This window comes from Gorilla gorilla, chromosome 8, assembly GCF_029281585.2.
Source record: "Gorilla gorilla gorilla isolate KB3781 chromosome 8, NHGRI_mGorGor1-v2.1_pri, whole genome shotgun sequence".
Taxonomy (NCBI): domain Eukaryota; kingdom Metazoa; phylum Chordata; class Mammalia; order Primates; family Hominidae; genus Gorilla; species Gorilla gorilla.
This window is the reverse complement of record NC_073232.2, coordinates 44,720,952-44,747,895: the sequence shown is the minus strand read 5'-3', so window position 1 is coordinate 44,747,895 and position 26,944 is coordinate 44,720,952.

The following is a 26,944-nucleotide window of genomic DNA, read 5'->3' as shown; positions in this document are numbered from 1 at the left end:
AATCACCATGAAGGAGACTTATGGGGCACCACGAATCTGACCTCAGTGGGGAAGTCAGGGAAGGCTTCCTGTAAGAAATGATGATTGGCCTGAGTTCTGAAGGAAGAGTAGGAAATAAGAGGGTGGAAAGAATATTATAGACAGGAGGAACAGCATGTGCAAAGGCCCTATGGCAGGCAGAGCTTGATGGGAGAAACAATGAGGTACTTCCTCCTGTTGTGTGCAAACTGCCTGCTTAATCCAGTTGGGAGCCAGGACTGCAGCCAGTACAGCTGCTGGTAATTAACATGGGGACCCAGGAGAGTGGGGCTCTCAGAACACCCTATCCTTGGTTTTCATCTGCTCAGACTGTGTTTTTGCCAACTCTGGGACGCCTGACACCTCCACAGACTGAATATGAGGAGCAGAGGAGGAGCCCGGGGCGACACCCTTATTGTCGGGCTAGAGAAACCAAGGACAGAGAAGACAAGCATTTGCTAAAGCCCACCAAGTCCACGTGGGAACAACCACTGCAGAGCCGAGGCCCTGCCGTGCAGCAACAAGCCTCCTGCCTTCAGAGAAGAAAACAAGTTCTAGCTGTTCCCCAGCCCTACTCAGGCCTGAGAGGTTTCTAGTAGTCACAGTCAGGAGGATATGATGATGGCTGCCCTGGAGATGGGCCAGTCAGAACTCACAGCCACCCACTTGTGCTGGTTATAACCCCACCACTACCGTGGTGACCGCTTCAATAGCCAGGAGGGCTGAAAGGAACAGGCAGCCAAGCTGTGTCTGATACTGGCTGCTCCGTCTGAACCCCCACCTATACCTGGACCCCACAGTCCCTCTGAGGTTATGGAGGGACAGTGAAATGCTCAAGGTCACCAGCAGGCTAGTAGCTCAGGAGCCCAGGCCACCAGACTGGCTCCACCTGTGCTGGAAGAGCCAGCCCTTCCTTCTCCACCAGGGCCTCTGCTCTCCTGGCCCCAAGGAGCAGGTGGCCTGTTCAAGGAGAGAGGCATAGATGGGGCGACACAAGTATCAGCCCCCTGGGCTTGCCGGGTAATTATGCATTAGGAGCTAATGTTAATAAAGGCTCCAGGAAAGAGGTTTTAATTCCAGATCTCACCACCAGATTATTGCACATGAGGGAAATATCAGAGCCCCAGACTGTCTCCATCCCTCACCCTCCATCTCCAAGCAATCTGCTGCGTTTATTAATTCTGACAGAATTTTCCCAGGCTGGGGAGGAAAGGAGAGCGGGAGGGAAGTATGGTGGGGGTGGGGAGGTAAAGGGAGAGATGGGGCATGGCAGTTTGGAGCAGACCTTGGGCCTTCTACTCTCTCCTCAACCCTACCCACCTGCACAGCCCCAAGGCATCCCTGGGGCATGCAGCGCACAGCTCTGCCCAGCCTCAGCTCCATGCTGCTGCCTCCAGAAATGGGAACCCTCCAGCAGCTCTTTTACTATCTGTCCTCCTTGATCCTCTCAACTTCCCCCTCTTTCTCATCCCTTCCTCCTCTAAGAATCACAGTCTGACTTTCCTTCCCACCTGAACCCCACCCCAGTGGCTCCAATTCCTTGAGTTACTTAGAGTGATGCTGAGATTCACCTTCTAAGAATTAATTCCCAAAATGAACCAGGTAAAAGAAATATCGGAAAAAATCTAAATATCCGTCAAAGACGTTTATTTTCTAAATTATAGTACAACCATGCACTGGAACACTCTATATGTAAGGAAATGGAATAATCTAAAGGTATATTGTTGAGAGAAAAAACATCAAGGTGCGGAACAGCATGTAAAGTGTACTACCTTTTGGGTAGAAATACACACGCACATGCACACGCACACATACACACACACATTCATGTGCATGCATAGAATATGACCTAATTCATTATAAAGACGTTGTGCAGACAAAAGGAGATGGTGTTTATAAAATACTTGGTACAATGTCTGTTACATAGTAAACTCTCACTTAAAGCTCACTGTTGTTATCATTTGACATCTGACTCCTAAGTTGCTTCCCATTCTACCTTGAAGCCTCTCTGGAAAGGACATTTGCATGAACAACACTTGAGAAGAAGATGGGTTATAAATGAGAGGAAGCCAGCATAGGTTTTGGGGGGCAATAGGAGGTCGTATGCTGGTAAAGCCGCACAGGGGCTCTGACTGCATCCCCAGATGGTGCCCACCACGTCACGGGCCTCGGGAGGCGACAAAGAAACCCAGACCTACAGCTGGAAGTTTCAGGAAGATGGAACTCAGTGTAGAAGAAGCAAGCACCATTACAGCTAATTTCCTGAGGAAGTGGTGATCTCACCATTACATCAGACATCCCAGCAGAGGTGGGCCACCACTTGGTTAGGCAGCCGGAGAGGAAATAGTTATATAGCATGAAGATGCAGCCAATCTCTGTAACATGGTTCTAAAGGTCTGTGATCATGAGTGCAAGCTCTTAAGGTCTTCAGGAATCCCCCAGGGAGCTTGCGGAAATGCAGATCCCCATACCCCCACTTACAGATACTCTATTTGGCTGGGGTGGGACCCAGAAATCAGAATTTAAAAAAAAAAAAAAAAAAAAAAAACAACTACAGTAAGGCAATATGGTATTGGCAAAAATATAGACACATAGAGTAATGGAACAGAATAGAGAGTTTAAAAATAGACCCACATAAATATAGCCAATTGATTTCTAACAAAGGTGTAAAGGTGATTCCATTGAGAAGGGATAGTCTTTTCAACAAATGGTGCTGGAACAACTGAACATCCACACGAAAAAAATGAACTTCAACCTAAACCTCACAGCTTATACAAAAATTAACTCAAAGAGATAATAGATCTAATCTAAAATGTTTAGAAAAATAAAACATAGGAGAAAACATAGGTGATCTAGGAATAGCCAAAGAGCTCTTAGGTATGATGCCCAAAGAAACATCTAGAACAGCAAAAGCCGATAACTTGGATGGCATCAGAATTAAAGAGGCACTGTTAAAAGAATTCAAAGACATACTACAGACTGACAGAAATCACATATAGTACTTGCCAAAGGATCTATATCCAGAATATATTTAAAAAGCTCTAAAAACTCCACAGTAAGAAAATAAACAGACCAACTAAGAAATGGATAACAGAATTGAACAGATACATCACTAAAAAGGACATGAGCCTGGCTGTATTAGTCAGGGTTCTCTAGAGGGACAGAACTAATGTGTGTGTATATATATATGCATTATATATATAATTATATATAATGCATATATATATTCATTATATATTATATATATTAGGTGAAAATATATATATATGTGTGTGTGTATATATATATATATTCATGGGCGTTTATTAAGTATCAATTCACACAATCACAAAGTCCCACAATAGGCCATCTGCAGGCTGAGGAGCAAGGAGAGCCAGTACAAGTTCCAAAACTGAAGAACTTGGAGTCCAATGATGGAGGGCAGGGAGCATCCAGCATGGGAGAAAGATGTAGGCTAGCAGGCTAAGCCAGTCTCTCTTTTCACATTTTTCTGCCTGCTTCTATTGTAGCCATTCTGGCAGCTGATTAGGTCATGCCCACCCATATTAAGGGTGGGACTGCCTTTCCCAGCCCACTGACTCAAATGTTAATCTCCTTTGGCAACACCTTCACAGATACACCCAGGATTAATACTTTGTATCCTTCAATCCAATCAAGTTGACACTCAGTATTAACCATCACAAGTCTACCGTTTGTCAGTCTGAACCCATACGTATCTCCTGAGATCATACATAATCTTCTAAGAAAGACAATAATGAGGTCTTAATTACGCCTAACATAATACAACTATCCTTTGTACAACTGGAAACACACCAATCTCCAACCCAAATACCATTACATAAAGTGAATGATACTAAATGCTGATGCTAAGTCAACAAATCCTATGTCACATGATAAAGGAGAAAGGTGATAAAATGAAGATATTTTCTTAGTACAAGTGTATACATGCACAACATGTTTTTAACAAAAGAAGGACAATTACAGTCCCCGTTTCTGCAACTGGTCACTTGGTTGTGGCTGTTATTGATGACTACCTTCTTCTACTACCCATTCTGTATTCCCTTTGCCTTTAGCAAGCATCTCAGCAGGTCTTGGTTTTTTTCCTGGTGGAGTGACACAGACCTTCATTTCTGAAGAGGCTGGGTCTTTTGTAGTCCTGTCTGGATTGGGATGTTTTAGTTTCCTTTCGACCTTAATCACAGGGCATGGTAATACTAAGAGACACCCTAATGGATCTCCTGTATTCCATGCATACTCTTCCCTACCTCCATTGTGGAGTAATAGACTGATTTCTACTTGATAGTCTGGATCAGTCACCCCAGCCAACACTGTAACTCCCTTCTCAGCCTGTTGACTTAAAGGCAGGAGGATCCCAAACTGTCCAGGTGGCAACCTTAACTTCCAGTTTAATGGAATCGTTGTTGTGTCTCCTGGTGGGAACGTTCCTCCCTCTGGAACTAAGACCTCCAGGCCAGCAGAACATAATGTCATGGGAAGAGGAAGCGAACATTTTGCTAGTGGATAACTAGGGGTGATGCTGAGTGGTGCCACTTCCACTTCCACTCCTTGATTCCTGGACCCATGAATCCTGGCTATGGGAGAAACAGTACCATATATTGGATGCTGATTCAGAGCATACATGGCCTTCTGGAGAACTTTGCTCCAGCCCTGCAAAATACTGTCACCTAGTTGGTATTGTAATTGTGACTTCAAAAGGCCACTCCACCGTTCCATCAATCCAGGTGCTTCGGGATGATGGGGAACATGGTAAGACCAGTGAATTCCATGAGCATGAGCGAGCTGCTGAACTTCTTTAGCTGTAAAGCAAGTGCCTTGGTCAGAGGCAATGCTGTGTGGAATATCATGATGGTGGATAAGGCATTCCGTGAGTCTACGGATGGTAGTCTTGGCAGAAGCATTGTGTGCAGGATAGGGAAACCCATATCCAGAGTAAGTGTCTATTCCAGTGAGGACAAAGCTCTGCCCCTTTCATAATGGAAGAGGTCCAATATAATCAACCTGCCACCAGGTAGCTGGCTGATCACCCCTAGGAATGGTGCCATATAGAGGGTTCAGTGTTGGTCTCTGCTGCTGGCAAATTGGGTGCTTAGCAGTGGCTGTAGCCAGGTCAGCTTTGGTGAGTGGAAGTCCATGTTGCTGAGCCCATGCATAACCTCTATCCCTGTCACCATGGCCCTTTGCTCATGGGCCCATTGGGCGATGACAGGGGTGGCTAGGGAAAGAGGCTGAGTGGTGTCCACAGAATGGGCCATCCTATCCACTTGATTATTAAACATTTCTCTGCTGAGGTCACCCATTGGTGAGCACTCACATGGGATACAAATATCTTTACAGTTTTTGACCACTCAGAGAGGTCCATCCACATACCTCTTCCCAAAATTTCTTTGTCACCAATTTTCCAATCACGCTTCTTCCGAGTCCCTAACCATCCAGCCAAATCATTGACTACAGCCCATGAATCAGTGCATAATTGCATATCTGGCCATTTCTCCTTCCATGCAAAGCGCACAGCCAGGTACACTGCTCGAAGTTCTGCCCGCTAGGAAGATTTTTCTTCACGACTGTCCTTCAGGGATGTCCTGGAAAGGGGCTGTAGTGCTGCAGCTGTCCACTTTCAGGTGGTGCCTGCATATCATGCAGATCCACCTGTGAACCAGGCCCTAGTCTTCTCTTCCTCTGTCAACTGATCATAGGGAACTCCCCATGAGGCTATCAGTGCAGGCTGGGGGAGAGAAGGCAGGGTGGCATGAGTGGAGACCATGGCCACTTGAGCCACTTCTTCATGTAACTTACTTGTGCCTCAGGACCTGCTCGAGCCCAGTCATGTATATACCACTTCCATTTGATGATGGAATGCTACTGTGCATGACCCACTTTATGGCTAGATGGGTCAGAAAGCACCCAGTTCATGATAGGCAGTTCAGGTTGCATGGTGACTTGATGACCCATAGTCAAACGTTCAGTTTCCACCAAAGCCCAGTAACAGGCCAAGGGCTGTCTCTCAAAAGGAGAATAGTTATCTGCAGAAGATGGCAGGGCCTTGCTCCAAAATCCTAGAGGCCTCCGCTGTGATTCACCTAGGGGGGCCTGCCAAAGGCTACAAACAGCATCCCTATCTGCCACACCTCAAGCACCATTGAATCTGTTGGGTCTTATGGCCCAAGTGGCAGAGCAGCTTACATAGCAGCCTGTACCTGTTGCAGAGCCTTCTCCTGTTCTGGACCTCACTCAAAACTGGCAGCCTTTCGGGTCACTTGATAAATGGGCTAGGGGAACACACCCAGTGAGGAATGTGTTGCCTCCAAAATCCAAATAGGCCCAGTAGGCATTGTGCCTCTTTCTTGGTTGTAGGAGGGGCCAAATGTAGCAACTTATTCTTTACCTTAGAAGGAATATCTCGACAGGCTCCACACCACTGGACCCCTAGAAATTTTACTTAGGTAGAAGTTCCCTGAATTTTAGTCAGATTTATTTCCCATCCTCTGACACACAAATTTCTCACCAATAAGTCCAATGTGTTTGCTACTTCTTGCTGATTGGATCCAATCAGCATAATGTCATCAATGTAGTGGATCAGTGTGATATCTTTCAGAAGTGAAAAGAGATCAAGGTCTCTCCAAACAAGATTATGACACAAAGCTGGAGAGTTGATATACCCCTGAGGTAGGACTGTGAAGGTATATTCCTGGCCTTGCCAGCTGAAGACAAATTGCTTCTGGTGGGCCTTATGGGCAGAAATGGAGAAAAAGGCATTTGCCAAGTCAATGGCTGCATACCAGGAGGTGTGTTAAATTTTCTGAGGCAATGAAACCACATCTGGTACAGCAGCTGCAATTGGAGTCACCATTTGGTTAAGCTTATGAGAATCCATGGTCGTTCTCCAAGATCTATCTGTCTTTTTCACAGGCTAAATGGGAGAGTTGAAAATGCATGTAGTGGGAATCACCACCCCTGTGTCTTTCAAGTCCTTGATGGTGGCACTAATCTCCGCAATCCCTCCAAGGATGTGATATATAAATTTTTTTGATTTACTATTTTTCTAGGTAGAGGTAGCTCTAATGGCTTCCATTTGGCCTTTTCCACTGTAATAGCCCTCACCCTACCAGTCAGGGGGCCAATGTGGGGGTTCTGCCAGCTGCTAAGCATGTCTATGCCAATTATGCATTCTGGCACTAAGGAAATGATCATAGGATGAGTCCGGGAACCCACTGGACCCACTGTAAGTCAGACCTGAGCTAAAACTCCATTAATTACCTGACCTCTGTAAGCCCCTACTTTAACTGGAGGACCACAATGATGTTTTGGGTACTCTGGAATCAATGTCAGCTCAGAGCTGGTGTCCAGCAGTCCCCGAAGTGTCAGATCATTTCCCTTTCCCCAATGCACAGTTACCCTGGTAAAAGGCCAGAGGTCTCCTTGGGGAAAGATGGGAGAAAGATTCACTGTGTAAATTGTTGATAATGTAGTGGGGTCCTTCCTCAAGGAAACTCGGCCTCCGCTTCATTCAAGGGGTTCTGGGTCTGTAAACTGGCTCAAGTCTGGAAATTGATTGAGGGGCCATTATTCTCTATTTTTATAATTCAAATTAGTCTTTTATCCATTTGACCTAGAAGTTTTCTGTTTGTATAATTTAAGTAGGAATGCAGTAGGCTTCCTATCAATTTCACTTCTAGGAACACAGTGATTAGTTAGCCAATGCCAGAGCTCTACATGAGTCAGACTATTCTGATTGCCGCTTTTCCTCTGCTGTCCATTATAGTAGGTATGACCACCTTGCCTTTGACAGTTGAGTGCTGCCACTTGGCCCATTCTACCTCAAGATCCAATTATTCCCATTGTATTTAAGGGCTATTTAAGTGTAGCACACCTCCTCATGGGTCACACTCTCAACCTCACTTCTAGGGGCCTGCAGGGACTTTAGTCTAGTTATAAGTCCAGAAGCAAACAGGGGTGTTGGGGGTGGCCCTGAGGAAAATCGACATTATTTTGCCTGGCGACTGCCTGGCAACTGCCACTTTGTAGTTGAGTGACTGTGGTTCCCACCGTTAGATCTGACATACAAGAGAAGAGCAATTATAGGGCTCTTCAAAGATGCAGGTGCTACCCTCACAAAACTATTTCACAAAGCATTGGTCAAGAGTGTATCTTCTGGACCCTCCCAGCTGGGATGAGTAGGTCTAAACTGATTAATCCACTCCACCATCCCAATCTGCCTAAGCCCTTGGATCCCTTCCTCTACGTTAAACCAAGGGAGATCGGGCATTTCCAGCTCGCTCACAGTGGGCCATCTTTTAATCCATATTTCAGCTAACCAAGCAAATAAACTATTAGAACCATTTTTTAACTCCTTGAGCTACAACATTAAATGCAGAGTCCCTACTTAGTGGGCCCAAATCAATTAAATTCAGCCTGATCCAACTCTATGCTCCTTCTACCATTATCCCACACCCTTAATATCCATTCCCATGCTTGCTCTCCAGATTTCTGTTTATATAAATTAGAAAACTCAAGCAGTTCTTTTTAAGTGTAGCACACCTCCTCATGAGTCACACTCTCAACCTCACTTCTAGGGGCCCACAGGGACTTTAGTTATAAGTCCAGAAGCAAATAAGGGTGTTGGGGGTGGCCCTGAGGAGAATCAACATTATTTTGCCTGGCAACTGCCCCAGGGGAGGCCATCAGTGTTGCCTTAGGCAGTGCAAGTTTTATCTCCTCAGACAAAGGTGGAAAGGCTGATGGCAGCATGGATTGGGGAGGGGATGTTGCCACCACTGGGGATGGGGAAGCTGTTTCTTCTGGCAAAAAAGCTTCATCAGAGTTTACAAACTCAGTGTCCCCAACTTCATCAGGGTCCTCCCACACATCCCCATTCCAAGTTGCAGGGTCCCATTCTTTTCTAATCAATGCCCCGACTTTAACAGTAGACACCTGGCGAGGCTGTGCATGCACTTTTGTTGCAGGTCAGCCACTTGCATGGTAAAAGCTTGTGTCTGTTTTTCCACAATTTCAGCTCTTTCCCTACAGGAGATAAGACTCTCAGGACAATCTTAGCAGATTTGTGGCTCAGTATCTGCTTCTGAAGCTGGGAGATAGAATCCCTGAGTTTATCATTTTTTTCATCACTTTGTCCACTGAATTTAGCTTCATTATGTTCCTTAGTTCTCCACATATGTCAAAGATATTATGTATGAGTTACTAAACTCCTTGCCTCTCACAAGTGAGGAATTAGGAGTGCCAAATGCATTTACTTTGCATAACTCTCTAAACAGTTCACACCAAGGACTATCAGTGTTCTCTATACTATTAGAAGTAGAATCCTTAGCATTTTGGGGTCTAGTCATATGAAGCAGCCAACTCCAGGAGCCCCCAAACCAATGAAAGAACTCCATCGTTAATGTTCTGTTCCTCTAGAACCCTCCTGGCACCAAAATCTGTATAGTCAGGGTTCTCTAGAGGGATAGAACTAACAGAATATATATATATTTCACAAGGCATTGTGAATATATAAATTTATATCTATATAAATATATTGTAAATATATATTTATATATAACTATATTGTAAATATATATTTATATATAACTATATTGTAAATATATATTTATATATAACTATATTGTAAATATATATTTATATATAACTATATTGTAAATATATATTTATATATAAATATATTGTAAATATATATTTATATATAAATATATTGTAAATATATATTTATATAAATATATTGTAAATATATATTTATATAAATATATTGTAAATATATATATATAAATATATTGTAAATATATATATGAATATATTGTAAATATATATAAATATATTGTATATATATTTATATATAACTATATTGTAAATATATATTTATATATAACTATATTGTAAATATATATTTATAGATTTGTAAATATAAATATATATTTATATGTTTTATATATATTTATATTATATTATATATTATATATTATATATTTTATATATATTTATATATTTATAAATATATATATTTACTTTTTATATATTTTTATATATATTTATATATTTTAATATATTTTATATATATTTATAAATATATGAATATATATTTATAAATATATATTATATATAAATATATATTATAAAAATTATATTTTTATATATAATTATTTTATGTATATATAAAATTACATATATAATATATATTTATATATTATAGATAATTTTTAAAATAATAATTATATGTAATTATTATAAAAATATATTTTTATATATTTATAAATATATATTTATAAATATATAAATATATACAAATATACAAATATATAAATATATAAAAATATACATTATATATTTATATATAATATTATATATATATATTATATATTATCACAAGGTCCCACTATAGGCCACCTTCAGGCTGAGGCGCAAGAAGAGCCAATCCATGTTTCAAAACTGAAGAACTTGGAGTCTGATATTCAGGGCGGGAAGCATCCAGCATGGGAGAAAGAAGTAGGCTAGGAGGCTAGGCCAGTCTCTCCTTTCACATGTTTCTGTCTGCTTATATTCTAGCTGTGCTGGCAGCTGATTACATTGTGCCCACCCAGATTAAGGGTGGATCTGCCTTTCCCAGCCCACTGACTCAAATGCTAATCTCCTTTGGGCAACACCTTCACAGACACACCCAAGATGAATACCTTCTATCCTTCCAACCAATCAGGCTGACTCTCAGTATTAACCCACACAGTGTCAAATAAGGGAATGAAAAAATGTTCAATGTCTCTAGTCATTAAAGAAATACAAACAGCCATGCATGGTGGCTCACGCCTGTAATCCCAACACTTTGGGAGGCTGAGGGGGGCAGATTGCTTGAGCACAGGAGTTCGAGACCAACCTGGGATACATAATGAGACCTCATCTCTACAAAAATAAAAAAATTAGCCGGGTATGGTGGCACACGCCTGTGGTCTCAGCTACTCAGGAGGCTGAGGTGGAAGGATTGCTTGAACCCAGAAGGTTGAAGCTGCAGTGAGCTGTTATCGTGCCACTGCATGCCAGCCTGGGCAACAGAGTGAGACCCTGGCTCAAACAAACAAACAAAAGAAGAAGAATGTGCACCCCTCCTCGCCTAATTCATGTGCTGGAAACAATTCCCAGTGCAAGCATGTGGAGAGGCAAGACCATTAAAAAATGATTAGGTCATGGGGGCTCTGCCCTTATGAATGGACTAATGCTGTTATCACAGGAGTGGGTTAGTTATTGTGAGACTGGGTTTGTTATAAAAGGTGAGTGTGATTCCCTCTTGCTTTCTCTTTCATGTGTGCTCCTTTGCCCTTCCACCTTCCACATGGGATGACACAGCAAAAAGGCCCTCCTCAGATGCTGTCACCTTGGTATTGGACTTCTCAGGCTCCAGAACTAAAAAAATTCATGAGAAATAATTTTTTTTTATAAACCACCCAGTCTATGTTCTGTGATAACAACATGAAATGGACAACATCTATAAGAATGAGTAAAATAATTTAAAAAAACAACCATACCAAGTCCTGACAAATATGTGGAGCAACTGGAATTCTTATACAATTCTAGTGAGAATAAAAAATAGTGCAGCCACTCCAGAAAACAGTTCGGCATGGTCTTACAAAGGGAAACATACAACAGCCATTTCACCAAACAAGCCAATACTTGAGCCTTTACCCTAGAGAAATGGAAACTTATGTTCACAGAAAAACCTGTATGTGAATATTGGTAGAAACTCTACTTCACAATTGCCCAAACTGGACTCAGTCCAAATATTCTGCAGTGGCGGAATGGATAAACAAACTGCCGTAGAGCCATGCAATAGAATACTAGTCAGCGATAAAAAGGACCAGGCTACTCGAACTGCATGCAGCAACTTGTATGAATCGCAAAGGCTTATGCTGAGCAGAAGAAGCCATTATCACAAGGTTACCTTCTGCATGATTTTATCTATACTACCTTCTCGAAAAGCCGAGAGTATAGCGTTGGAGGGCAGATCAGCGGTTGCCATAGGGTTGTGACTATAAAGGCATAGCATGAAGGGGTTTTGGGGAGTGATAGGACTGTTCCGTACTCTGATTGTGGTGGTGTTTATATGAATCTATATATGTGGAAGTTCACAAAACTGGTGATTATTTCACAATGCATAGATATATCAAATTATCAAGTTATAAAGCTTAAACATATAATGATTTTAATTGCCAATTATACCTTAATAAAGCTGGAAAAAATCTACAGAACTGCACACCAATTCTACGTATGATAATTTTAAAGTAAAATGAATTAAAAAAGAAAAAAACCTCTCAGGTGGTCCAAGCATCACAGTTTGATGGCTGCATTCCTGAGTCCAGTACTCACCTGTTGCTTAGCAACAAAGCTTGGGCTTTTCCACCAATCACACCTTGAGCTCCCAAATCAAAACAAAAGTTTCTCGAAGGTAAGGGCCAGGATCCTCGGGCCTCTGTGGCTCCATGGCTTCTCTCAGATCCTCCCTCCTTTTCTTTTTTTTTCCTTCCTTCCTCCCTTGGTTCCTTCCATTCTTTCTTTCTGTCCTTTATGGGAGCGCTCCCCAGGAAGATGCTCAACCAGGAGCTCATCTTGTCTTCCAGGCCTGGGTGCCCTCCATATGACCTGGGAAGTGGGCAGTGGCTGACTTGGAACAGCCACCGTGGGAGATAATAAATGTCTCTGAATCTTCTTGCTCAGTCACCCCAGTGGAAACACTGGGAGATCAAGGCTCAGAAGGACGCCCTGTTATTCTGGAAGTTAATGGAAGGGTCAGGACTGGAAGCCAGCCCCCTGACCTGAAATGTGGGACCATTCCCATCAGCACTCACAAGCAGGTTTGCTCCACTCCCCTGTCCCCCACCTCCAGGCTCCAGGATGCTATTTAGTGTTTCCCCCCTTGTTTAATAAGAGTCACTTTCATGCCGATAGCTCCCCTAACTTCTCTTTCCCACCAATCACTTTTATGCTCCAGACCTATAGGGCTAGACAGTTGCACTGGGAGATTCCCCAAGATCTTCAAAACCAATCCACTCCAAACTGATCTCTTCTTTCCTTGAAATCACCTGCCCCTTCTCCTGTTCCCCATTATTTCTGTCTCCTATGTCAGAAACCTGAAGCCCACCTGGATTCCCCCCATCTCTCCCTCCACAGCCAGATCTGCTTCTGGAAACACTCTTGAATGCATTTTCTTTTTTGCGTCCTTTCAGCCACTGCTGAGGTCTAGTCCTTACTACCTATGGGAGGTGCCCTGGACTCTGGCCTGTCCTCCACAGGACCACCAAAACATGATCTGATGGCGCCTCACCCTGCAGGTGAACCCATCTGGATTCGTCCTTGCTTGGTGAGAAAATGGCCAATGTCTTTACTTCCATCAACCAGGCCTTTGCTGCCTGGCCCCAGCCTGTAGCTCCAGCTTCGCCATCTGCCCCACACTGCCTGGCTACTCCTGATGGAGCCCTGCTCATGCAGCTCCTTTCCATTGGGATGCTCTCCTCATCCCTCCCCCTCCTGCTTTTGCCTGGCTAATCCCCAGGTAGTGGGCAGAATGCTGGGCTCCATACCTAATCCCTAGAACCTATGAATGGGGGAGAAAAAGCCTTTGGAGGTGTAATTAAAATAAGATCTTCTGATAAAGACATCGATCTGGATTATCCAGGTGGGCCCTAAATCCAATAACAAGTATCCTTGTAAGATGAGGCAGAGGGAGATTTGACAGAGATGGGGAGGAGGCAATATGACTTCAGAGGCAAGGGCTAGAGTGACGTGGCCACAAGTCAAGGACTGCCAGCCACAACTGGAAGACTGGAGAAAGCTGGAAGAGTCAAGAAAGAATTCTGCCCCTGAGCCTCCAAAGGAGCACTGCCTTGCTGACACCTCGATTTCAGACCTCTGGCCTCCAAAACCACGAGATAATAAATAGCCATTGTTTGAAGCCACTGAGTTTGTGAACTAGTTATAGCAGCTACAGAAAACTACCATACTCAGGGTTGACCTTCTCTGTGACATGCTCCCAGGCCTCTTGGGGAGAGTTGCTCCTTCCCCTGTGGTTTCACTTGTCCCACTGGAAGGGGTGTCAGGAAGGGCTGAAGGCTGTGGCTTCTAAACCAGGCTGTCACCAACAGGGAGAGGTGGAGCAAATGTTCTCTGTGTGTGTGTTGTGGGGGGAGTAGTTTGCTCTTCCTGAACAAGCCAGGGGTTTGCATATCCTGCTGGATATGTCTTCCCACTGGCCATGTGGGCACCAAGAGAGATGTATAGGAATGTATGTAGCAGCAAGCAACAAACCATCCAATAGCTCCTAATAACAACCATTAGAAACAACCCTTGTGCATTTTGAGGATGGGTAAATAATGGTGGTATAGCCACACACTGGAATACCATATGGAAGTGAAAAATGGAGTCATAACTGCATATAAGATGGAAAAAATCTACAAAATACAATGTGGGCAGGAAAGGTACTGTAGAAGAATACATGCAGTGATCTTGTTGATATAAAGAATCTGCGTGGGTGAGTGCAACATGACGGTTTAGGGGTTTGGAAAGAAAGGCAAGGGAATGACAGGCCAAATTGGAAACCGTGGCCACCTCTGCAGGGCAGCTGGGCAGAAGCAGAAAGAGACTGTCTAAGCAGTGCTTCTCAAACATTAATGGGCACACATCACACAGGGGTCTGGTTAACATGCGATTTGATTCTCATTCGGTGGGTCTCAGGTAGGGCCTGAGAGTCTGTGTCTTCTACAGGCTTCCAGGTGAGGTTGACCCTGTGGATCCAGACCACATTTTGGGTAGTGAGGATGAGCCAAGAGGCGGCGATGGCCCAGCCTGGGGATGCTTGACCCTCACCACACATTGGACTCACTCCAGGAGCTTCTCAAAAGCACTGACGCCAGGTCCCCTGGAGACCAGCAATATGAGCAGCCCTGGGCGCGGAGCCCAGGCGTGGCTTTATGAACAGCTCCCAGGGGCTGCACGGTGAAGCAGGTAGAGGCCCCTACTCCAGTCTGGACTGGGGGATATACAGGTGTTCATTTTCTCTTCATCTTTTAGGCTTTTCATGTATGCTATCTGTGTTCCTTTGTATGTATAAGGCACACACAAAATATAAAATGTTTTTTAAAAGAGTGCAAATTAAAAAAATAATAATCCAGATCTATGGGGTCAGGGAGGAAAAAGAACAAGCAACTAAAAAGGATTCTTAGGCCAGGCACAGTGGCTCACTCCTATAATCCCAACACTTCGGGAGGCTGAGGCGGGCAGATCACTTGAGCCCAGGAGTTCAAGACCAGCCTGGGCAACATGCCGAAACCTCATCTCTACAAAAAAATTAAAAATTAGCCGGGTGTGGTGGCATGCACCTGCAATCCCAGCTACTTGGGAGGCTGAAGCAGGAGGATCACCTAAGTCTGGGGAGTTTGAGGCTGCTGTGAGCTGTGATGGAGCCACTGCACTCCAGCCTGGGCAACAGAGCGAGATCCCATCTCAAATAATAAAAAATTAACAAGACTCTTAAAAACCACTTTAGTCCACAGCAAAGAATCCTGTCGACTCTTAGGCCTATTGGTGGGCACAGCCGGCAGCCGTCGTGTTGTTGGCCAGTCAGCTCCCTATCTGTGATAGTCAGGGTCAGCCAGGCAACAACACAGTAAGTTAAGCTGTGGGTCAGTCCAGCAGCCAGCAAGTCAGTTTGAGTCCCTGAGCAGTTAGTGCTTCCTATTCCCAGTCAGCTAGGGCATCCGCTTGTTAGGACGGTGGTTGTTGCTCTGTCCGTCAACGTGTAGTCATTGTTGTCAGGTATCGGGGAGTTACCACTACCCAACCCCACTGTCAACTGTGGTTGCAAGGGTTGGTGGGAAAGGCCCATGGGTCCATGGAGGGCTCAGTCATTGGCAAGTCAGCCGGTCAGCCAGTCAGTAGGTCAGTCAGAATGGCAGTTGGTGAGAGAGTCAGTCAGCAATGAAGCAGCCAGCCAGCAGCCTGCCAGACAGACTTTCTCTACTTCAGCCAGCCTGTTGGTGAGACAGTCTTTAGTCAGGAAACCCCTGAGTCTGTCAGTCAGACCCTAGTCAGACAGATAACTTGTCAGGCCTGAGTCGTGTGAGACAGCCAGGTCTCACACATGGGTCAAGCAGCCCCAGACTGGCAGTTAGCTCCATCAGTCAGTCAATGAATAGGCCAGTCACCACGCCAGCACCTCAGCCAGTTGGGGAGACAGCCTTAGTTGATGCCCAGGGCTTCACTCAGACATGCTCTGCCCGCAGTCCCTGCGCGGTCTGTCTGGCTCTGTCTGTATGTCTGTCATGCAGGTAGCTGTGAGTCAGGCCGCACCCCAGCCACCCAGCCAGGCAGCTGCAGGGCCAGCTCACCCTCTCCACGCTGAGCCGGTTCATTAAGAACCCTGCAGACTGGGGAGAACTCCAAGGCCCTGTTCAACAGCAGTGAGGCTCTGTTACTATTATTAGCGAAGAGCGCTCCGGAGGCTCCGGAAAGTGGAAAAGGCCATCAATAGCCCTGTCCTGCTTCCCCTCCACACCTCTCTCTCCGTTAATGAGGTTCCTGCCACAGAGAAGGGGCGCTTCCCGGAGGCCGGAATTGGAGGAGGGGGCAGGGGGTGGGGGAGTGGTTCCAGTCAGCCCTGCTGCCATCCCCATGGGGGGGTGGGTGGGAGTGGGGACTGAACAGGAGCCGCTTCTCCCTGGTCTGGCCCTGCCCGCCTTCAGGGTCTGTGTCCCCCTCTGAGCTGCCGTCTCTGAACAAGCCAGGTGGTGGGCGTGCAGCTAACTAAGGTCCACACAGGGCACAGGGATTTGATGTCAGCTCTTGTGTTTATCTGCTGTGACTCAAAAAGAAAGGAGAAAACACAGTTGCAGAGTCTACTTTTCGGTTCATGGAAGTTCCCGTCTGCGATTTTATTTCAGATCACAGCCTCCTGAAGGTAGCAGCATCCCCCTGTATGCACTGAGGTTTGGAATGAGAAGCATTTGCCCCAGGTGGACTCCATCCAGGTGCACGTGACCCCAGCGTGCACAGCTTCTCCTTACTGGGCTGCCTCTCTGGTGCTGGCAGAGGGCTTTCCATTCCTAGCTGCACTCTCCCCTTCTTTTCCATGGGGCTGGAGAGGAGATTTCTGAGGTCTCTCATGCTCTAATGTTCTCTGCTGGACGTATGTTCTCTTATGAACTTGCTGTTGGGACATGCTATGCCTGGGACCAGACCAGAAGCAGAGGTAGGGGCTGGAGAGCAGCGTTCCTCGGCCTTGGGTCTGGGGTAATGGGCCCACTCTTTCATAAGCTTCTGGACTTATGGAGCCGAAGGGAGCTTAACGCTTACTTGGTCTGCATCCAGTCTCATCAGAAGCAAAATCTTTCCTGCAACCATGTAGTCAGCACCTATCTGTGCTTATACATTCCCAGTGACAGGGAGCCCACTACCTCTCCAAGGAGGCTTTTCTATTGTGGGGCAGCCTCGGCCCTTGTAAAGTCACTCCACATCCTAGGCCCACACCTTTAGGTCTCAGTTCTGCATTTTGGTGCCACCCAGATTAAGCCTCATGCTTCTTAAGAGGGCTGCCCTGCTATTCAGACTTGGGGAAAGACAACAGGATTTCCTGTTCGTCAGTTGTTTCAGTTGCGTGCAAGGGAAAAGACAGAATGCTGGAGAAGAGTGGAAACAAAGAGCAAGGCTCTTGGGTCAGTGTGGTAGACCGCTGGCACTAGTGGCCTGAGTTTAGCACTTGCTGTGTCCATGGGTTTAAGTGGCACCCTCCAACATTGACTTACTTTGGGCAGTGGGATAGCAGCAAACTTGATGTAAGCAGAGGCTTGTAAAGATGCCTAGTTTTTTCCACATTCTTTCCTGGACCCCAGCCACCTCCTGAGAACAAGCCCTGGACAGCCTGCTCGAGGGATGTGAGAGACACATGGAGAAGAGCTCATCTGTCCCAGCCAAAGTCATCCTCCAGCAGCCAGCACCAGCTCATCCTCCAGCTCACCACAGACGCCTGAGTGAGCCGAATCCATATCAACCGAGGCTGGTTCAGATTAGCCAAACTGCCCAGCTGACCCAGAGACTCATGAGAAATGACAGTTGTTATTTTCAGCGACTAAATTTGGGGGCAGTTCGTTACACAGCAATAGCTCACTAAGAAAGACACTCAAAACTCTCCAAGGTTCAGCCTTGCTTCTCCCTTTCCTAGCAGTGTGACTTCAAATAAACCATAGAATCTCTGGAAGTCTCCCTGTTCTCATCTGTTAAGTGGGGCTACTAAATCCTGCTCTTCCTCCTTCAAAGGAGGCAGTCACAAGTAATAGATAGCGAAGTACATTGCTAACTAGAAGGAGCATAAAAAGGGGTTGGGCTCAGGAGGGTCCAGGGATTGGCCCGAGGGCGAGTGTCCCTGCAGCTGCATGTCAGGGCTCTGCTAAGCAGAGGGCAGTGCAGTATATTAACCCAGCCCACCTCCCTGTCCAGAAGAAAGCATGGCAGGCTGAGTGATGGGGCCAACTGCAGGCTTATTTACAAACATAGCCCTTTTGCCTTCTCTTCCTCTGTAAGCCCTACTGGTAGCATATAAATGAGAATCAATAGGCCAGTTATTAAGCCGTAAATATCCCTCCCTTCAGGCTCTTGGGCCAAGAGCTCTGAGCCTCTCAGCTGAGAGGGGTGCCGAGAGTGCCTCACATGCAGTCTGCCTTACACCCCAGCCCAGCCCACCACCCCAGAGCAGAGGAGAGACTGCCACTACCTTTCCGGGTAGAGAGGAGACCTGATCCATGCAGAACCAAATTAAAGGAGTCCTCAAACCACCATGCAACATCTGTTATTTAGGAAAGGAGGAGAGCCACGTGAGTATGGCACAAACCCTTTACCTACCTAGGCTGAAACTCAGAATGCTTGAGTGAGAAAGGGGCTGAGAAATCCATTCAAGCACCTACATATTCTGTGGATGCAGAGACAACTCAGGGGCCCAAAGGGGGGCAACTCATCCAAGAAGATATGCCCAGAAAGCGACAGAATCCAGACTCAAACCCAGATGTATGGCCTATGAACTGTGCCATCATCTAAGACAGAAGAGGAATTATGGTGCACAGGTAGGGAAGGGACATAGAGGGTGAGGCAGTTAATAGGGTCCAGGGAGACAGGACTGGGATATAGCAATGTACCCAGGGAAAGAAAGCTGCTTAAAGGAGCTGGGAGGAGGTGAAGGGAAGGAAAGACAGTGTTATGTGAGCAGGGGCTGGTGAACTGGGAAGTTTGGTAGTTTGGTACAAGAGAGAAGAATATAAAGACACACACACACACACACACGCACACACACACAGCAGACAGGGGGAAGTGGTAGGCTTCCTGCATTCCTTAACTGTGGACATCATGGAGGCTGCATTTAAACTGGGCCATGGAGGATGAGTAATTTGAGCTGGGCCATGGACAATGAGTAGGATCTATGCTCACTTAACCTTCTCTATACATGGAGCAGAAAGGAATGAAGGGCAATCCAGGAGGAAGGGCCAGAATAAGCAAAGGCATCAATGGTGGTAGCGATGATAACAATGATGATGATGGTGATGGCAATGATGGTGGTGGTGATGAAGATGATAATAATGATGATGGTGGTGGTGATAATGATGGTAATGGTGATAAAGATGATGATAATGATGGTGATAATAGTGATGGTGGTGGTGATGGTGGTTGTGGTGGTGGTGGTGGTGATGAGAGTGGGGATGATGGTGCTGATGCAGATGATAATAATGATGAAGATGGTGATGATGAAGATGATAATGATGGTGATGATGATGGTGATGGTGATTATGGTGATGATAATGATGGTGATGATAATAATGGTGATGTTGATGATGATGGTAGCTATCACTTTTCTTTTTTTGAGACAGAGTCTCACTCTGTCACCCAGGCTGGTGTGCAATGGCACGATCTCGGCTCACTGCCGACCCAGGGACTGGACAGCCGGGTTCAAGCCAGGTTCTGCTTTCTACTAGCTGTGTGACTGCAAGCAACCTCTCTGGGCCTCAGTTTTCTTGTTGGTGAAAGAGAGATGATTATAATGATAAAACTCCTTGCCCACGAGGTGCTGAGAGGCGTGGAGGGGGTGATCCTCAACAATTGCTCAGAAGAGTGGCTGACACAGGGGAAGCGCTCAGGGCGAGCTAGTATTTTTCTCTGCATCTTGCCCATGACCTTTCTGCATGTGGATGCTTGCCAAAGGTGGGCTGCAGTGAATAGGAGTGACCACTAGGATGTTTTTCCTGCCCCAGATCTGAGCCCTCCTTCTGTATTTGGAGGCTATTCCATGTCTATCTGCTGCTATAGAAAATTCCGGCTCCTCGGTTTCCCAGCCTCCCTTACAGCACAGGTGCAGACCCGTTCCCTGAGGTCTGCCTGTCGAGTGGGCCAGGATGCACACCAGCGGGACACTGGAAAAGCCGTTCTGGTGGTAGGCAGCAGAGCAGCTCCCTGAGCCTCCAGGGCAGCATGGCAGTGGGCAGCACGTGCAGCTCCCATGGCCCTGGAGGCAGAGCAGGGGATGGCTTCCCCTGGAGGCTGGCAATGTCCTTAGACTGGTTTAGTGGCATGGCTGTTTGGTCTTCCGTCTGGCCACAGTGCTTTCCAGTCCTTCCCAGTGATTCTGTGAGTCCCTGGATTCCGTTCAGTACATCCTATTTCTGCTCAATCGGTGTTGATTTCTTCTGGCTGCATCTAGGACTCTACATTATTCAGAGGAGGGTGGAGTCTCTATCATACCCATTGCCGGACTCAGACACTGGTGAGATCCTGGACCAGGCCCCACAGGCTCAGCTGCGGCTGAGGGGAGCCAGAGCCAGGACACGCACTGCTGAAGGTGTGAGCACCACATCTGTGGCCACCCTGCACTTCCATCAGAGGAACCCAGTGGAGGCCACTCCAGAGCACTGGCCATGGCCCCCAGAAGGGGCAGGCACAAACTCCAACATCAGGGGGTCACTTATGATTAAAAATGCCCTGAATCCAGGAAGGGGCTGTAGCTCACGACCACCTGCAGACAGAAAGACCTTGGGAAAGGCAGCTGGCCTAGGAGTAGAATTCCTGCCTAACTCCAGCCTGAGCAAGGGCTGTGTTATCACAGAACAGTGATGAGAGCCTCTGGTGTTTACACTCAGCTGTACCTTTTCCTGTTTTCTCATTTCTGCCCATCCTACAGAGGGGAAGTGGGAGCTCAGAGGCTCACACTGGCTTTCCCAAGGTCCCATAGCAATGACAAGTAGAGACCAGTCCCAACCCAGGTATTTAATGTCAAGGGTGAAAGGAATGTTGGAGGACACTGAGGCCCAGGACAGGAGTGGCCAAGGGAGCCTATCACAGGGACTCAGATTTTGAACTTTGCGGCACTATTCATAATAGCAAAGACTTGGAACCAACCCAAATGTCCAACAATGACAGACTGGATTAAGAAAATGTGGCACATATACACCATGGAATACTATGCAGCCATAAAAAATGATGAGTTCATGTCCTTTGTAGGGACATGGATGAAATTGGAAATCATCATTCTCAGTAAACTATCGCAAGAACAAAAAACCAAACACCGCATATTCTCACTCAGAGGTGGGAATTAAACAATGAGAACACATGGACACAGGAAGGGGAATATCACACTCTGGGGACTGTTGTGGGGCGGGGGGAGTGGGGAGGGATAGCTTTAGGAGATATACCTAATGCTAAATGACGAGTTAATGGGTGCACCACACCAGCATGGCACATGTATACATACGTAACTAACCTGCACATTGTGCACATGTACCCTAAAACTTAAAGTATAATAATAATAAATTTTTTTAAAAATGAACAAAAGACCCCCCAAAATATTCTCTTATGACTTTGGAATGGGACACCCTGCCATGGGAGAGAGTGAGCTCCCTGTTAGTAGAGGTATGTAAGGAAAGGTGGAAGAGGTGGGAACCACTGGGTGCAGATGCACTGAGGGGCAACGATTTCTACTGACTATAGGGGCTGCCATCTCCTGGGGGCCAGCGGGTCTCTATAAATGGAGCTGAAAGCTTCCTGAAAAATGCCTGTCTTGTGATCTCTGTTGTCCCTCTGCTTTGAGCGTTTGGCCAAGAGGACAGAGATCCACATAGAGTGGCCTGATTTTAAATGGGGTGCCTTGAGCTGCCTCGAAAGGTAGAGACAAGCCCCAGAGTCATCAAGAATCCTGCCCCCAACACAGTCCTGCGCCTCTACACACGTATGCACTCTAGCTTACCAATGGAGAAACTGAGGTGCAGAGAGGGGAAGCAAGGGGCCCCAAGGCTGCTGGAAGTGGAATGGGATGAGAACCCAAGTCTTTGACACTTAGTCTAGGGCAGTGGTTCTCGGAGTGGGGTCCCCCACCAGCAGCCTCAGAAAGCCCTGGAAACTTGTTGGAAACATAACTTCTCAGGACCCACTGACTCTGAAACTCTGGGGACAGGGCCCATAGTCTGGGTTCCACTGAGTCCTCTGGGGGATTCTGATGTGCGCTGAAGCTGAGAACCATCAACCAGAGTGCTTTTGTGTTTCAGCATTCACTGACTGGAGGCCCATGAATGAGGCCCCTCCTGAGATGTGCCTGGCAATACCCTGCTTTCTAAGCCATAAGAGGAAACATGACCCCTCCTGGCTTATAGGCTACATGTGTTTTAACTCAATGAGGTTGACATCCCCAAGCTCAGATATGTGGAATGACCTGGCAAGGTCACACGGCAGTGTGGTAGTTTCTCTGGAATTAGAACTCACATCTTCCAAGTTTTCAGCCAGCATTCAAGTGCATCTTTTGGACCTGATTCCCCTTACCCCAGCCCACCTGACATCATAGGGCCCTCACCCCACCCCGAACCATGCAGAAAACCCTGGGCCACAGCACTCCCTGCCCTAGCCAGCAACAGGCTTTTCTCCAAGAGCCCTGGCTGCTCCAGGTAGTGGGGACTGGATTGGTTTATTTATTGCTATCATTAATTAGTTTTGTTGGGGATGAAAGACAGGTCCCTGGAGAAGCCCAGTGCATTAGAGCCCATTATTCCATCATTGCTCTGGACTTGCCGGCAAGAAGCGTAGCCCCTCTTTGCTGTCAGCCCTGCACAATTAATTAGCCTGCAGCCCGAAAGGCAGCTCTCACACACCCCTGGGTGGAGAGGGCTCTGTTCCAGCATCTAGTGTCCTCCAGAGTTTTTCTGTCTCAATTCTAACTGGGGGAGATGTTGGGAAGACCCTCCTGAGGAGGGGCACTGCAATTGCTGGGTGTAGAAGGGAGGAGGGTATTCCTGGCCAGGTGGAACCCTTATCCCTAATGATACTATTATTGAGTGCATTCTATGATGTGTCAGACACTGGGCTAAACGCTTAGAGCACATATTTAATTCTCACAAATGTCCCGTGGGGCGCGTTTTTATTTGCCAGATGAAGAAATTGAGGCTCTGCTAGGGGGAGTGGCTTGTCCAAGAACCACAGCACAAAATGGTAGAGTAGAATTTCAACCTGGATCTGTCTGACTCCCAAGTCTGGGTTGAGTTTTAATAAAGGGGCTGTTTAGTGTGGCTCAGGAAGCTGGGGGCCTGGCCCCACAAGAAAGGAAGGACGGTAAGCTGGGCAGGAGGCCTGGAGTAAAGCAGAGAGGATGGGTATGTTTTGAGGTCAAAGGGGCCTTTGCTGAACATGGAATCAGAAGCCATGAGTTTGAGGCCACTTATGAACTAAGTGACTTTGGGCAAGTCCTCAGTTTCCCTTTCAGTGGGAAGATTGGGTCCGATAATGTGGGTTCTTCTCAAGAGAGGCTGTATAGCCTAGTGGTCCTGGAAAGGTGACCTCTAGGGAGTTAATCTTTCTGAGCCTCAGTTTCCTCATCTGAAAAACGGGGATAGTAATAATACCCTATGGGGTTCATGTGAGGATTAAATGAAATTATACATGAAAGAGGTGAGCACAGTGTCTGACACTTAGGAAGGGCTTGATAAATGTTGGTGATGACGAGGAGGAGGATTTGAAAGGAGTTAGTTTCAGGACAGCTTTGCCGTGAGTCTTGATCAAGTTACTCCATTATAGTTGTGCGCCACATAGTGACATTTCAGTCAACGACAAACCGCATATTTGATGGTGGTCCTGTAAGATGATAATGGAACTGAAAACTTCCTATTGCCTAGTGATGTTGTAACATCGCAGCAAAATGCATTACCTTTTCTATGTTTAGATATACAAATTCTTTTTTTTGTTTGTTTGTTTTTTGAGATGGAGTCTCGTTCTGTCACCCAGGCTGGAGTGCAGTGGCGTGATCTTGGCTCACTGCAAGCTCTGTCTCCCGGGTTCACACCATTCTCCTGCCTCAGCCTCCCGAGTAGCTGGGACTACAGGCACCCACCACTAAAAAAATGCCTGGCTAATTTTTTTTTTTGTATTTTTAGTGGAGACAGGGTTTCACTGTGTTAGCCAGGATGGTCTCGATCTCCTGACCTCGTGATCCACCCGTCTTGGCCTCCCAAAGTGCTGGGATTACAGGCGTGTGCCACCGCACCCAGCCTAGATATACAAATTCTTACCATTGTGTTACCGTTGCTTGCAGTATTCCATACAGTGACTTGTAGTACAGGTTTGTAGCCTGGGAGCAATATAGTATAGCCTAGGTGTGTAGGAGGGTGTACCATCTAGGTTTGTGCAAGTCCACTCTGTGATGTTCATACAATGATGAAATCACCTAATGATGCATTTCTTAGAATGTATTTCCATCATTAAGTGACATCTGACTGTCATTACAGAATCACTGTGCTGTGGATTCATCACACCTGATGACCTTGGCAGGGAAAGAATGGCTATGGTTCCAGAATGGTCCCTCTGTTTGTCAAGGCTTGGATTCTAGGCCTGGTTAAACCTCCCTTTTGCTGTGTAACCTCAGGCAAGTTGCCCAGCCCCCCTTCTCCTATCTAGGCTTTGGTCATCCCATCTGTAACAACAGTAGATGGGCCAAGGTCAGACAGGGACACTGCCCCTCCCTGTCCCTGCCACATGGGTGGGAGTTGCCTCTCCTGAAGGCCATCCCTGCCCCTCAACATGGCTGACTCAGCCTTTGCCCAGTGGTAGGGGCCAGGCTGCCTGCCGGAGGGTGCTAAGAAGTTAATTAAACCCTCCAGAAGCCATTTGTTAACAGGGGAGCGATGGTATATTCAATACCAGCCAAAGGTTGGTGGAAAGTAATGAGTCTTTCTTTAGCTGTGAATAATGTGTTCCCTCCCCTCGGCAACCCCCCAGCTGTGAAGGATGTTCCTGGGGAAGCCATGGCTCATCTTAATGGCCTGGGCACTGTGGGGCCTAGCAAGCCAGTCTTACCAGCAATCATCACTTCCCATCAGAGAAACTTGGCTTCTCTCTGTTTCTGTCTTATTCATGGTCTCTAACTATTCTCCAGATGATCTCTCTCTCCCTCCCTTTACATGCATTTGTTTCTTTCTCTCTCCCCCAGCCTCCAAGGAAAAGTTGCAGTCCACTGTGTCACATGCCTGCACTGCTCATATTGTATGTGGGAATCAACAGCCCTGCTGGGCAGCAGGCTTAGACACAGTTTGGAAATTGTGGGGAGGAAGGGGAGGCAAGGGCTTGGATATCACTGGCCCCAGGGGGAGGCAACTGACCAGGCGACTGCTCATGGACAGCTTGGGCCAGTCTATGATGCCAGCTCCCTCTATGTGCCCGCCCTGCAGAGGGCAACTTACCTCAGGCACTAAGACAGGTGTCTGAAGGAGGTGTCCCAGCCAGGCACCCAGGCACTCAGCACCTGGTTTGGGGCCCAGCGTGGAGTGACTATGGCTGTTCCAGCTGTTTTTCTGAGCTTTATTTCTCCCCCAGCTGCTTCTATAGAAGATAGGGCTGGTTCTGGCTCTGCTACCCATGTGGGCCCTGGGGACAAAGGTCATGACAGGGTCCTTTGGGAGGGAGAGACCGCCCCCAGCTCAGTGACCAACATGTCCCTCGTCTTGTGCACCCGCACCCATAAGCACCTCCTCTGGGCAGCTGCCAGGAGGGGTCTTCTGATGCCGATGCCCATCCGGGCTGCCATCCATCTCTCTGCCAATCTCTCCATGGGTACCCCTCACTCAATACCATTTTCTGGCTTTCACAGGCAGTTTCAGTCCACTCCCTCTGACTTGTACCCGGGGGAGCCTGGTCACAGCTGAAAAATAGGGAGCCCTGAGGCCTCCCCTCAACAGGTGGGCTGCGGCTTTGTCCCCCTTTGTGATAGCACAAAAAGAACCCAGGCAGGGGAGGGAAGGGGCCCATGGCCTAGCAGGTGTCTGTCAGCATCCTGGCAGCCAGCATGGGGAAAGAGGTAGGAGGGGAGGGGCGGCAGTCATTCACTCACCGAGCTAGGGACAAGGCACCTTGATTAGGCCCTCAAGATAATCGCCGCACACCTGGACTGGCACCCCAGAGGCCCCCGCCTCGCAGCCGCCCCTTTGTCTGCCTGGGGAGTCTCTGGCTCCAAAGCCTGAGGTTGCGGCTGATAGACTGGGCTAAAACCAGGCGCTGAAACCCAAGAGCCAAGAGGTGGTGGGGAGGGTTTTGGGGAAGGAGGGCTCCTAGATCTGGGGAAATGCCCAGGTCCCTGCTTCCCTGGGTCCCACAGTGAACAGGGTGTTGGGAACAGAGGACCTAGCGGGGGAGAGGAGGGAGAATGGCTAAGATGTGTGCTGTGTGAGTGTGTGTGCAGATGTTTACACAAGGGGACACAGACAGACAGTGGGATGGCTCCCCTCAGTCACCCCAGCCGTCACCTGCTGCCCTGACCACAGTTCCCACCTCTCTCCTCTGGCTAAGGGAGCAGCCTGGCCCTCCAGTTGGGTAGGACAGATGTCCCAGGGGGTGGACAATCCTCAAGCAATGAAGAATA